Source organism: Centrocercus urophasianus, unplaced genomic scaffold, assembly GCF_019232065.1.
Source record: "Centrocercus urophasianus isolate 14NV4802_14NV808 unplaced genomic scaffold, USGS_Curo_1.0 seq_11, whole genome shotgun sequence".
Classification (NCBI taxonomy): Eukaryota; Metazoa; Chordata; class Aves; order Galliformes; family Phasianidae; genus Centrocercus; species Centrocercus urophasianus.
Window position 1 is genome coordinate 24,882,616 of NW_024884253.1, and position 15,281 is coordinate 24,897,896.

Genomic DNA, 15,281 nt, shown 5'->3' on the forward strand with positions numbered 1-15,281 from the left:
AATTAAAAAAAAAAAAAAAAAAAAAAAAAAAAAAAAAAAAAAAAAAAGAAAGAAAGAAAGAAAGAAAAAGAAAGTAAGAAAGAAAAAAGGAGACAGTTTATTAAAACATGCAATTAATTAGCAAGACACCAAGCATCACTTTGGCACGACAACTCGGTTTTTCATAATACTAGTTTAAAAAAAAAAAAAAAAGCTGCAAAATTTGTCACACTTTGCCTTTGATTATGCAGAGGCACTTCAGAAATGTTTACATTTACCAATTTACCAAGCTTAGAACAACTGTTAAAGCAAAGAAAAAACATACAGCAGCAGTATCAATATTCCTGTCTCTAAAAGTTATGCTTATAATCCAGATGAACTAAGCACCAACAACTTTGAGGAAACAACATCTGAAATGTATACATGCTTGAAAAACCAAGCTGTCCTAGCAGCAACATAAGCAATTTAGACAATTTGAAATCTATTCCTAGGCCTGCCATCAGCTTTTTCAACCACTGATGCCCACCTTCCTCACCTATCAAAGCAGCAGGAACTTAGCAAGGACCACCCTATGCCACCATTCATCAACTAGCACCCCGTGGCTCTGATGTGAGTTGGGGCACCCCCAGCACTTGAAGGGCATACCTTCAAGTGCTTGAAAGGCAGCACCAAAACTAGAAATATTATTTAGCAGACAATTCTATTTGCGTCATAAAATAGACTGTCTGGATGAATGCCCAGTGTTTGCCTCTGAACATCAACTGCTAACAACAGTAATATGGAACAGTGCCATGCAAACCTATCTGACTGTACATGTGTCAGTGAAAAAAATGTTGAACACGCACCCCTGGTATGCACACTTCTATAAAATTATATGAATGCACTAATAAAATATTTTGTATATAATAAAACACACAAAAACATAAATTGAAAAGGACAAAAGAAAGAAGAAATAAAGAGTATTGTTATTTTTTATTTATTAGTGATACAATGAAAAACTTCCATTGGAAATACAATTATTTCTCAGGGAGAGCAATGTGATAAAATATGCTTATGTGGTGGTTGTTTTTTTTGTTTCTTTGTTTGTTTTTTTAATGTTGGTTTATCACTTTATAAAACAGTCACTTGAAGGCCTGGTTATAAACTCAGTGTAACTTCAATACTTGTCTTTAACGTTCGTCATATCTGGAGAAGAAAAATCATAAAGATGCATATACCCAAATGGAAGAACACCATTGGCTGCACTTACTACGTCATAATAATCATTTTTCATTCCCACTCATGAAACATGTTTCATGGTATATGGCTGGTCAGTTTTTATCTTCCCTGGTGGCAAAAATCAGTTCTTGAAAATCAAACCAAAGTTGTTTCATTTTTCTGTTTTTGGCAAGTGGGTCAAAAATCCACTGAAAATCTTCATTTGAAAAACTTAAAATAGGTTATGAAATTGCTTCCAGTTTTAAATGTAAGAGCTTTTATGGGTGACATGTTTGCATCATTTCTGGCAACAAAATCATGAACATTTCAAAACATCTACTTTCCAAACATTCCATAGCCCAAACTTCTTTCACAAAGCAGCTACTTCCTCGCCATTAAAGAATTACCTCTACCTGGAAGGGTCACACAACCTTTTGTTGTTGTCTTTATGCATCTGCTAAAGTAGACAACTACTTCTCATAACAGAAAAGTTGAACAAATGCCTAATCATTGTTTAACAACTCTTGCCATGAGATAATCAGCAAACCTCTGGATCATACAAAAGATCTTCATGGTCACTCCTCGTGTCACTGCAAATATTGTAAAGACTTTGCTGTTAAGAGTTTCCTTTCATATTATTAACAGTGTCAGTCACATCCTTCAGCACTTCATGTGAACTTCTGACTCCAAACTCCTTTCTACAATAGCCTGATGCAGCAAATGAATTTCACACTTCATTTCTGCAACTTTACCTAGTTGAAAAAAACAATATCTGACAATGTAGACACTCTACCAGTGACTACATTTGCACATTATTTCTATTAAAAAAAAAAAAAAAAAAAAAAAAAGTTTCTATTAGATAAGTCATTTACTGATATGAATATATCTTTTCTGGTATATCTTTCCTTTAGTGGCTTAGTTCCTTGTACGTTTTGTTACAGAAATAGAATCTAGCAAATACAATAAATTGAGATGTTAGAAACATCTGTATGTTCATTATATGTACATCAACTCTATAGCAAATCTCACACATGGTGCAATTTGTTCCAGTATCTTTTTTTCCCCTCAAATCTTCAGTAATATTTCCTATGTATTTTTTAACAGCAATTGCTGACAAAAGAACATATTTTGGTTTGTTGCCATGTTGTTTCCCATGCATTATTTCAGACATTTTTACCACAGCAGGAAGAACAAGTGTCTTCCTGATGTACATAGCTTTTATCTTTTGCTATTATCTAAGAGTCTCAGAAGAGGCATCTAAAGATTTAAATTAAGTGAAAAATTCTAGAGTACATGATTGTTTATCACATGACTTTAAATAACGCAGAGAAAAGTGTAGCTGTTGACCTTCACATTTCAGATGCACAGTTTTTAAATGCCTTGCTGGTCATGACAGTGCTTCATATTATTAGCTAAAATCTTCCTACGTTAGCTAATATCTTAAGGTACAATATACATTTCAGATGAGATTAATTATTAATGATTGTGAAGATACATCCATATTTCAAACAGCCTCCTTGATAATGTTGATTTTTCTTTTGCTTACTTCTCATCAGATCTGATCAGGCTGCCATTATTTTTACTTCATAATTTGGTCAACAAAAATTTCGTGCTAGGAGAAGTGTCTGTCCTGCCATGTTCTTGTTGTTTACTTGTACTCAGATTATCAGTATTATCTTAAATCCGTGGTGTCTTTGGATCCATCTATTCAATCCTCCTTTTCAACTAACTGGGTACAAATGGAACTGCAATACATGGAAAGTGAATGAAGAAGTGCAAGTGCCACTGTGAACCCCATAGTGTTGCAGAACACTCCCTTATCTCTGGATCCCTAACAATGCTACTAGAAGCAGGACCACATGACATTCCCAGTGTCAATACATATATTAAACATTACTGATGCTTAATTTCTTTCTTTTTCACTCACACAACGCCCTCTCCCACTCCCCATCTATAATCACAAAATGGTCGAGGCTGGCAAGGACCTCTGCAGCTATCTGGTACAACTCCTGCCCAAACAGAGTACCCAGAGAAGGGTGCTCAGGACCCTACAGCTCAGGCTCACATCCAAGCAGCTTCTGAACATCTCCAAGGAAGAGACTCCACGGATTCTGGACAACCTGTATCAGTGCTCCAGCACCCATATAGCACAGCAGTGCTGCTTGGTATTTAGAGGGAGCTTTCTGTCCTCCAGTTTGTGCCCACTGCCTCCTGTCCTGGCAATGGACACCACTGAAAAGAGCCTGGCTCCATCCTCACTGCGTTCTCCCTTCGGACATTTGTGTACATTGATGAGATCTCTTAGTCTCTTCTTCTATAGGTTGAACAGTTCCAGATTTTTCAGCCTTTCCTCATAACAGAAGTGCTCCAGTCACTTACACATCTTCATGGCATTGCATTACACTGTCTCAAATACGTCCTTATCTCCTTAGTACTGACAGCTCAGAACTGGACAGTTTGCTTAACTATTCCCAGATTTCATCCTCTTCCAGCAAGGTCACATTCTTCTGTGCTCCAGCATATGGACCTGGAATTCCTGACCTCTCCTTAGCATTGTATTCCCATCATTTTAGATAAAATATACATACAAGCTGTAGAATTTTCTTTCCATGTTTCAATGGATCATCTTGCAAACCTCACTTTAGAGATCACTGATATGGAAGTCAATTACAGTGCAACATGTGCAATCAATTCTGTGGCAACGTAATTCAAACTCTTCTCAAGAAATCAATGTCTGCACTCTAGTCCTAATCATAAACGTAAACATTAGGTATTTTTTTGTAACTGATCAAATTAGCATCATTTTTACAGGTTTTTTCCTTGTTGCTATGGTTTTTTGAGGAACTAGTTGCTGTTTTATGCTTTTTAAAAATGCTTGCATTTTAATTCTACTCCTACGGCGTGCAAATCAAGATAAATAAATGAAAACAACAAAAGAAAAATGTGTCAAAGTCCTCATACAGACATGGTACACTGTTCATTGTCTAACCTACTCAGGTTTCAAGTGCTGATTTATCGGCAAGGCTTACAGCCTGCTCTAACCTGAATTACTGGCTCTGCCTGCTCCTAAGCTACAAACTGAATTTGGCATACACGTGTTTACCCACATCCTTGTAACACTGAAGTGAGGATTCTCTACACAGTTTTTTTTATCTTTCCCCATGAGGGAAATACGATTATAATGGCTGGGAAGAAATGATTACAATGCAAAGAAGATACCAACAGAGCAAGGAGATTAAACAAAGTGAGGCTTGCTTTGGCTGTGGGACTGCATGTTTCCATCACACACACACAAACCCACAAAACATGACAATGCTTTAGACAGCTATTCGTTACTCTAATCCATTACTCTAATCAGTAACTATCCAAGTTCACCTTTGAACAAATCAGCCCTGATCCAGGTGGTTCTTTCTTATGGGTAAAGAAAGAGCCCACTCGCATCATGTTTGTAATTTTCACTCAAGATCCAAAGAATCAAATAAACGAAGGCACTCCGTTGTCTGATGCATGCAGAGTAGAAACAGTTGGACAGGACTTTCTTTGAGGTAAACAAAGCCTTCAGGAAGAAAAGTTGGTCAAGTTATATCATACAAGATGAAGATTCTTATCTAGAGATTTGAAATAGAGACACTCATTACTCTCTGAAGGCTGTTTGGGATATAGGACAAATGCTGCTGCATGATCAAAGAAGAGAAGTACCAACAAAAGCTTATTCCACCAGGAAGTGTCCTTTAACAGGAAAATTACTATGTTGAAATAGTCACAGAAATATATATTTAAAAAAAAAAAAACAAAACGAAACAAAACAATCTAACATGTAAGCATTTCAAGTAGTGATAAAAATAGTAGTAGTGATATTATGTAAGATACTGGGGATAGACTGCCTTCTACAAGGGCAGGATGTGTAAAGCATTACTGGGAGAATAAAGACAGAGCAGTCTAACAATAATTAAGACTGAAAGTAAAAGACGAAGAAAACAAAAATAAAGGTTACTGAATTAAAAGAAAACTGTTTTAAAAAAAAAAAAAAAAAAACAACAACAAAAAAAAAAAAAACCTCAGGCTTCTCAGAGGGCAGTGATGCAGCAAAGAGAACAAGCATAAACACACACTGGATGAAACTAAGCAGGGACAGGAAAGAAGTCACATAGCAGAGGGACTAACAAATTTGCAGTAGGATGTGATTATACCACCACATTTTTAACTCATTTGAAGCGAAAGTTTTCTTGAACTTAAAAATTCAAATTAGAAATAATCTAAATGTAAACTAAACAAGTCACCCAATCTTGATGAAGGAGGGGAGGAGACAGAGATTGTAGGAAGTCACTGAAGCGATAATAGTGATCCAGAGGTGTAAGAAATCTACACAATCAGAGATGACAAAAGGAAAACACCAGAATTTTCTTGATCTTATTTGCCAGAAAACCTACATGGAAAAGAAAAATAGCTGCTGAAGATGAACAGAAAAATGCTTTAAAAAATATATTCACAGAAGTGCAAGACTTAACAACCAGTGGACAAGGTGTCCTATGGGCAGCATTTACTGCTAAACTCAGCTCCCAAATTATAGAATCATAGAATCATAAGGTTGGAAACGACCTATAAGATCATCAGTTGTTTTCTCATTACCATTGCTACCACAAGCACTAAACCATATCTCGTAGCTCCTCATCCAGACACCTCTTGAACACTGCCAGGGACGGCCACTCCACCACCTCCCTGGCAGCCATTCCAGTGCCTGACTACTTGTTGTGATTTTTACTCAAAACAAATGCCTAGTTTGGCTACTGAATCTATTGATTAAGGCTTAAAATCATCATTGTTTTTTCTAGATATTACACGGCTCTTTGAAGAGTCATGGGAAAATAATAGTGCTGACATTAGTTACTCTTACTTGTTACAAAGTGTAAACAAGGCCATGTTATTTTTTATTATAAAATCCTACAGATTAGAAACTTTAAGAAGTTTTTAATCAGAATGATTAATAAACTACCCAACTGCAGGATTATCAATAGCTATCAGAATACAACCATGATCCATTTAAATCTGCTAACTATCACAGTATTAAAACTACCAATTTGTTCTCTACTCTTCAGCCATTTCCCTTGTGTTCTCCTGTATCTACATATACAAACTCTTGTCTTCAGGATTGGACAGCATTGCAGGCACAGCCTCATTCCTCCTGTAGAAAGAGGTCCCAAAAGCAGGACGAGAAATGTGAATATTTTTTATTTTCCCCAACCCCTGGAGCTGTCTCTTTTGTAATAAGAGCTACCACATCCTCCACCTGTCACACTGTACTGCAGGCTCCACCACGGACAAGAACATCACTTCTTCCCACACTGCACACTCTTGAAGATTAAAGGAGCGCACGTGAATCACTAAATGGAGATTCTGATCCCTACAGCCTCCTGAAATCACCACTCACCTAAAAAACTTTTATCTTCACAGTATCAAAAGTGCCTGTACTGTAACAGCACACAATAAAAACACCTGTTTTCAGTTTCAGGTGCTGGCAAAATCAGGAGTAGAATCTGGGGAAGGCAGAGGAGGAGCAGGGAGAGAAGGAGGAATGATGACTCCTCTCCAATAACACTAAAAATCTACAGTTGGAAGCAAGATTTTTGTTGTAAAAATAAAAATGAACAAAATCGAGAAAAGAACGAAAACAATTCTCATGTCAAATGCAAAAAAATTTCTTAACTTCCTTCCATTCAGATTTCAAAAAGAATTGAAAATAGAATTTCTATTCAGTGCAAATCCGATTCGAAAATTTATTTCACCATTTATCAACAATAATAATGGCAATAATCGCCGATTTCAGGAGTATCATTAAATTTAAGTGAACACTCTTAACACCAAGGCCCCTTAAGTTTGCATATATTCTCACTATGTCTCTACTAAAGCTACAGTATTTTTCTCAATTACTTATAGCAAATTGAACGTATTTCTTTCTGATTAAAAAAAAAAAAAGCAACAACTTCATAGACGTAGCTGTATTCCTTTCAGAAAAACAGTAATTCTGTATCATTGAAAGAAAGTAAAAATTAAACATTTCCTTTTCATGTTGGTAAAATTCCACCTCAGAAACTGATTACACACAAATAGAGATCAAAGGAGGACTTTCTCCTCGCAAGAAGGATTCAACTTTTAAACCACTCTGAAAATACTGCTCACAGATTCCACCTTCTGATAAATTTCTATGATCCTCCCTGTACCCAATATATTTAAGGGCATCTCTGAGCAATAAACGTAAACATGTTAAAGTGTTTCTACAAAGATGGCAAATATCTCAAAAGAACTATCATTTACCGGATCCTAAACGTGCCATTTCCAAGCTGTACTCAGCGCACATAAATCTCTCACCTTGGCTGACTAATCAAAGACTGCACAGCGAAATATCTTGGACTAATCATTACCTCTGATCTCTCAGTCCTCATGCCCAGTGCAGCCCACAAGACAGTTTCTGAAACAACTCGTGACAAAGTTCTGCCCATGTGGAGCCTGCTCCTCTGCATATCTGGAATCACACATTCAACAGTTAGTTTTATGGCATATTTTAGACTTCCCTCCCCCTTGCTTGCCTAGTCATGTTTCACAACCTAGAAATCACTTCTCTTTTTTCCTCCACCATACATGCCACTTTTCCCCATAAACACCATGACTCCTACTCCACAGATAGTATTTTCACTCTCAAGTATCTCTCCAGTGCATACCTAACTAAATTCACAACTGTTCTTTAATATTCAACTCCCAAGTTTGACATTTTTGTTTCAGATCTAGAGAATGGTCTGCATAACACACAAAAACATGTTAGCCTTTATTAAACATAGCAGAACAGCCAATAAAAGATTATCCCAACATCTCTTGTCCTGTCTACAGCCAACACCAAAATAATCTAAGTACTGGCACTCCCTAAATGCATAGCTTTGGTCATCAACTAAAATTGTGACATTACTTGCACCTAGGGAAATATAGAGTTTTAAAGTCCAAGTTTTACTTCCCTGAGCTCCACAAGCATGCTTGCTACTCCACAAGCATGCTTGCTACTCTAAGTCATAATGGAAAGATTATGCTTATCAGTAAGGGATATCTTCCATAAATACTAACAGGCCATCTGCGAACTATTAATTTTCTGCTTGCTGTTTGTGACAAAATTCATTTGTTGTTCTTCACTTCTCAAAAACTTAAAAAATCCTTTTCCATTTAATAAGCCTCTGAATTGTCAAGATCTAGTACAGGCTAATTCAAAGGTCAGCAATTCCATTCCCATTTCTGATCAAATATATATAGCAAGTAAGGACAGACTAGAGATACAGGCTAGAGACAGATGACAAGACAAAGTAATAACTTTTATTAACTAATATTATATTTGTGTATGTGAGGGGGAAAAACTGACCTCCAGTGAACAGAAGCTTCAGCTAGAAACTATATCCAAGGATATCTTCAGTCAAAATACTTAATAATAAGTCTAGATTCCTTTCAATAGGGTGCCTGATTTTAAGATATGCACACATTGTTTTATAATCCTCCTTTTCACATGTAACTAATTAATTTTATTAACTTTAATTAACTCCTACTTGGCATACACTTTAATTAACTCCTACTTGGCATACACAAGGAAAGCAAGGTCCAAATTACACAAACAGCTCTAACCTTTGCTTTCTAATCCAACTTCTTCACTTTGAAAGGCTTACATTCTGCCAATTTAACACAATAGACCTGTTTTAGAATATTGCAAATTCTTCACAGAATATGTTAAATTCCTTGTCTTTTGATGTTCTGCTTTGGTCCCAATACAAATTACCAATTCCCAATCACACTACTTTTCCATCTGCTTAAGTTCAATCACATACTATTTTTACTGTGCATTATTTTTTCACTGTTTTCACCTTTACTACCTTCAACTTCCAGCCCTATGAGTAATTTTGTCTTTGAGTTTTCCACCTAAACTATCTAGTAGGCTTTTTTGTTTTGTTTGGGAGGAGAGGGAATATTTTAATAATCTATCACAGAAGCACATGAGAAAACTGTACTTTAAAAAATAAACAATATTTAAGATTGGAATCTTAACATGACTCTAAACACGTAACATGCACATTCTCCATCAGTTTTTATGACTATGGCAGTCCAAACTTCTGTGACAATATGCACTGAAGTGATTGTTAAATTTATGAGTCCGCGTGAAGATGATTGTAGCTGCAGATCTGTGACACAACTGAAGGTAGAAAAAAAAGAAAGAAAGAAAGAAAAGCACAAGACATACAAAACCATTGAATAGAGACTTTTAACAATTAACTTGGAAACTTGTAAGATGCAGTGAGCAGCATTAAGTGTTTCTTTTCTATTAAGTAGCACTTGCAAAAGCATTATAATAAGTACTAGCCGTAGCTTGAGTCAGCGTTTAAACAATAGGCAAAGTAGGCAACAAAATCAGATTTCCAGTGACCATTTAAAATAACACTGCTAAGAGTACTGGCTTTATTCTCAGCACACAGGGAAAGCACACCATCACAGTACTTTTAGAACAATACTGTAACACGGCACTCATCCCATGCTGAGCAACATATTCTGTTCTGTGGCACTTGAACTTTAAACTTCAGTCAGACAAATACTGACAGACATGCAGACCTACACTTAAAAAAAAAAAAAAAAAAAAAAAAAAAAAAAAATGATACCAGTTGCTAAAATGGAAAACAAACAACTTTCAAGTGTTGAACACAATACCTAGAAACTTACAAAGACAAGACTCTTGCAGATGCCTTTACTACAAACTTTTACTTTTTAATGGCTTCTCTGATTCCTTGGGTATCGCTGAATTTTGAGCATATGTAGATAAAAATTAAAAAACAAGAACCCAAGACCATTACTGTTTAAGAAGTAAACACAGTAAATGCAGCAGTATTCTATCACTACTTGTAGACGTTAACTATACAAACGTATCAATCCAGGAAACAAGGCAGAACAATTGTTTCAAAACATTTGTAACCGTAGGATACATTCTATTCTAATACTGAACACCGGACTCTTTTAAGTCCACTAAGGGTGATCCTAGCACTAAACATTCACCCATAAACCATACATTCACTATATGTCCTGTTTACACCAAGCCCGAGCCCAGAGTGTACTACTGGGGAGATGCCACCAGCTTCCTTACAACTGATGCTTCAACATTAGTAGAATTTCAGCTTTGGCAGTCTGCTGCTCAGAGTCCATAAAGCCTTGACAGCAGGACAAGGCAGCAGTTCTTGGCAGCTAAAGGCTTCTCCAAAGATGCTCCAACATTTCAAATACATTGCAAATATTTTTTTTATTAAGTTCCAAGTTGCCAGCATTACAGCATATCTACACAGATCTGAACTGTAAAGCAAACTACCACTCTTCTTCAAACATCAGGTTAGATAAAAGCATGGAGAGCAAGCTATGCTTAAAAATATTGCATCTTCTGTAATTTTCCACGTACGTTCACTGACCACTGTTTTAGATTGCTCCTGCAGGGGGCTTAAAATTAGATGGTCTTTAAGGTCCCTTCCAACTCAAACCATTCTATGATTCTATGCTGGAACTATGCATTAACTGCAATACATTGCCAGCCTCATATTCAGGTCTAAGAAAAAAAATCAGTACAGAGGTTTACAAAACCTGCTTTTGAGAATGTTATGCAAGAGGTCTAAACAAATCACAGGCTGTGATTCCACTGCACATGTCTGCCTGTTCTGTTTTGTCTTATACTGAGACTAGCAGCTCTCTGGCAGAAACCTTTTTTAGCCTGGTTTCCCAAGCAAACATCACATGTATGACTCATACTGTCCAATCACTTCTTCCCACTCTTCCTTTCACCTCCATCCCTCTAAACGCATCTGTTCACCACCAGACCCAGTTAAATTAAACTGCAAAGTAATGCCCTCTGATACACCTGGTTTCCAGGAGCTTCAAGAAAATCAACAGCTAGGCAGAGGAAAAAGAATTTCCTGTGCTTGCTGAGCAAAGGACTGCAGCACCAACTGAAGTTATCTGCATTGCCTGACTCAAAGGCCATCACAGACACAAGTTTGACTCAATCTAAGCTGGATATTTTTACAAGTAAAAAGGTCTGGAACAGCAGAGGTAGAAAACAACCGAGGACGTAAAAAATTGTATGAAACCTAGTTTCACTGTACACAGAACAACTTACTCGATCAGATACTTAGGGCACACTGTGCTTGTGAATCACAATCACAATAATGCCATGACAAAAAACATCACAGTGCCTCCTCTGTGTATTAGTTAGGCCCACATGCACAGAGGTGAGACAACTAGAGTAAACAGCTTCCAGGTTGTTTGAATAGAACAGAAGTTACAACACACATGTCAAGAAATCAGAGAAGAGTATTTTTACCCTCATTTTAATGTTCAAGTGAATGGCCTCCACAACTGTCAGAGCACCACATACATAACAGACTGCTTACTAGGTGCCCCTGCCTATAGCAGGGGGGCTGGAACTAAATGATCCTAAAAGTGCCTTCCAACCCAAACCATTCTATGCTTCGATGATACAATTCTCCAGGTTGCCCTCCACTATGGAGAATCCTTATGGTGGAGATAAGTTACTGTATATCAGACCTGCATCAACAGGAAAGTAAAGTAATATATTAAAATATAGCCCTAAAATATTAGTCATGTTTAGAATACCTAACTGGCAAAATGAAAACTTGCCCATAGTGAAACATAGGCACTCCAATATATAATCTAGCTCTGTGTATTACAGCAATATGGAAAATGGAGAAGTACAGGCTTCAGAGTAGGCAGGCAGCCTGACAAATACCAAGAGTGCCAGGATAGCTTACAAAATCCACTCACTACAATTCATGCCTATCACCACGACCTTATTAGTCACAATAACCATGACTAGTGTAAACATGTCTATTGCAGTCACAGTAGAACTTACAAAAAAATTCCAAAGGAACATAAAATAACACTGATCAAGAGCTTTTTGTTGCTCTCTTCTGCCCTCATCATTTCTTTCCCCTTGTTTTTGTCAGGTTATAAAGAAACCATGATTAAGCAATACCCGGTACCAGAAATGCATTAATGCTGTCTCACAAAATAGATATTTCCCAGTTTCCTCTTTGTTTTGCTAAGTCAATGAAAGACAACCAGTCAATACTCAGAGAAGAGGAGAAGAGAAACAGCTTCAAGTTTAAAGGTTCAAATGGTAGACAGGATCTCTGCACATCTTTTGCCAATAAGAGTTTGATGTGCTGCACCTCTCCTCAGTAACTATCTCAAAAAATAGCTCCAAAAGGCGTAAGTAGAATTCACTCCACGTTCCCACTCTTTTCTCCAGTATGCTTTTTATAACGTGCTATGCAAACATCTTTTCAGCTATCCATCTCTACATGTCCCAGTTCCCAGCACAGATCCCACTAGTCTTACCTATTACAGCCTCGTATCACTAAGCTAAGCACTGTCCCCTAGTTTTTCAGAAGCCATGCAGTCTTTAAAGTGCTGGAGGATTCAACACAACCCTTAGTAAGGTGCTCAGGTAACAAAAACTCTTAGTTATTAAAGCAGAGCTGCCCGCTTCTGCTAATTATTTTCCAAGGTGATTCTGACATAACCCAATTCCAAAATTTAACTGCTTTAAGAACACCTGTCATCACACTAAAGCTACAAGTTTGAGAGCATGAAATTGACTCATACACAAGGCCTACCAGAAGATCCCAAAGCTTGAATTCTTAAGGGTAAGTACTGAACCACATCAATACATTCCACATCAAATTTAATTCAAAGCTACAAAAGAATCAGTGGACTATGTGAAAACAACTTCAATTTTGTAGTAAAATTGTTTCAAATATTCATTTCTACTTCGACAGAGAAAACAGAGCTCAGAAGAATGCAAAAACACTCTCATAAGCAGAAGTACCCTTCCTGATACAAAGCAGAAAACTATGTTATAAAATCTGCAAACATTACTAGCTAATGCTGGAGGACACCACTGCCTTGAAAACTTCCACTTAGTGACTACAAACACTGCAAGGCAAAGGTCATCCAACTCAAGGAAGTCAATTTCCAAATCGTTCCTACCATTCATGTTCATTTTAGGGGAACTTCTGAAGAGAGATAGGAGAAGCAGTGGAGTGACAAGGGAAAAGCACTGAAGCTCCTCTTTTCCAGATAGCCTAAACTTTCATACCATGGTCAACACAACCTTTTTGCTGCAAATCTTCTCAATTCATAAATGCAGATAATTAAAGTACTAAGTGATTTTCTGAGAAGCTGAGGGATCTTTGTAATAGAATTTGCACATTAACTGCTCCTTTTTCACAAACCTGTATTTCCTTAATCAGTATAGCAATTTCTGCTCTCTCAGAAAAACACGAACTTAAAGATTTTCCTAAGGACATTCTCCTATGATCAACCCTGATTCCAGAGTCATACTCCCAGTTAGGTCCCTTGAAAGAGACATCAAGCCAAGCAATCAATCATGAATCATAGAATGGCCTAGATTGAAAAGGACCACAATGATCATCGAGTTTCAATCCCCCTGCTGTGGGTCCCAACCACCAGACCAGGCTGCCCAGAGCCACATCCAGCCTGGCCTTGAATGCCTCCAGGGATGGGGCATCCACAACCTCCTTGGGCAGCCTGTTCCAGTGCTTCACCACGCTCTGTGTGAAAAACTTCTGCTTAACACCTAACCAAACCCTCCCCTGTCTTAGTTTAAGAACATTCTGCCTTGTCCTATCACTATCTGCCCTGGTAAAGAGCCATTCCCTCTCCTGTTTATATGCTCCCTTCAAGAACTGGAAGGCCACAATGAGGTCTCCCTGGAGCCTTCTCTTTTCCCAGCTGAACAAGCCCAGTTCCCTCAACCTTTCCTCACAGGAGAGGTGCTCCAGCCCTCTGATCATCTTAGTGGCCCTCCTCCGGGCCCGCTCCAAGAGCTCCACGTCCTTCCTGTACTGGGGGCCCCAGACCTGGACGCAGTACTGCAGATGGGGCCTCACAAGAGCTGAGAAGAGGGGGACAATCACCTCCCTCTCCCTGCTGGCCACCCTTTTTTTAAATGCAACCCAGAACCCAGAACAGTTGACCTTCCAGGCTGCAAACACACACTGCTGGCTCATGTCCAGCTTCTCATGCACCAGGACCTCCAAGTCCTTTTCTGCAGGGCTACTGTCAAGGAGATCTTCCCCCAGTCTTCATAAACATGTGGGATTGCCCTGACCCAAGTGCAGCACCCTGCACTTGGCCTTACTGAACCTCATTAGGTTCATATGGGCCCACTTCTCCAGCCTGTTCAGGTCCCTCTGTAAACGGCTTCCCAAGTCAAAAAAAAACTTCACAGACATAAATTTCTAATTGTAAATAGACGGTGTAAAGATTCAAACACAGCAATATATTGCCCTGAGCTACCTCACAATAGACTAAAATGTGCACGAGGTATTTCATAATACCACACAGACTTTACATCTACAGTAACAAGTTGCACATCTAAGCTACAAGTTTTTTGAAGAACAGCTGTTCTGTTTTGAAACTAGTGCTTATCACTGCTGTTTCATGTGGCCTTTTTCTGGTTTTGTTTTGTTTTTTTTTTCTAAAAAGTACCGGAAAAGAAACTAATCAACCACACCATTGTTTGTATCAGCCATGATGCATTATCTTTCTTCCAGCCTGAAGAACATTAAGAATCCTCAGTCATTCCATAAGTCTTCATCCATAGTAGTGAGTCATTATTGTTGCCCCCTTGTACTTTCTCCAGCTCTACTATATATTATTTGAGAAAAGGCTATGCATCAGAAATGATCAAAAAAATATACAAAACATTAATTTGAGATGTTGTACGGATGTTGCACCGGTTGCACAGATAGTTACCTGTTTTACTCTCTATTCTATTCCTATACTTTCTATACCAAACTTCAGAAAATCAGCTGTTTAAGCTGGGAAAAGTGGCGTCAATCAACATCTGAAAAAAATATTCTTACCTCCTGAGAGGAAAGTGCTTGAAACATAATTTTCAAGTACATAGAAAAATAGGCCCAAACAGTATGCCTTTGTAAATAAGATTTATTTCCTCTGATTTTGCTTTCTTATGGCCTTTCAAGGTTTGAAACTGAAGCAAG

At 37.7% G+C, this 15,281-nt stretch overlaps 1 protein-coding gene across 3 annotated transcripts in view; it reads right to left on the minus strand.

Moving 5' to 3' along the window:
• Nucleotides 1–15,281, minus strand: part of WWP1 (WW domain containing E3 ubiquitin protein ligase 1) — a 61,673-nt gene that overhangs the window by 38,485 nt on the left and 7,907 nt on the right. Inside the window, exon 1 of one of the 3 annotated variants that reach the window (XM_042836669.1) lies at nt 7,596–7,696. The exons of the other annotated variants lie outside the window; for them this stretch is intronic. The gene's annotated coding sequence lies outside the window, so the exon portion shown is untranslated. Of the gene's footprint in view, nt 1–7,595; nt 7,697–15,281 lie in introns of those variants that run through there. 3 annotated transcript variants of the gene reach the window in all.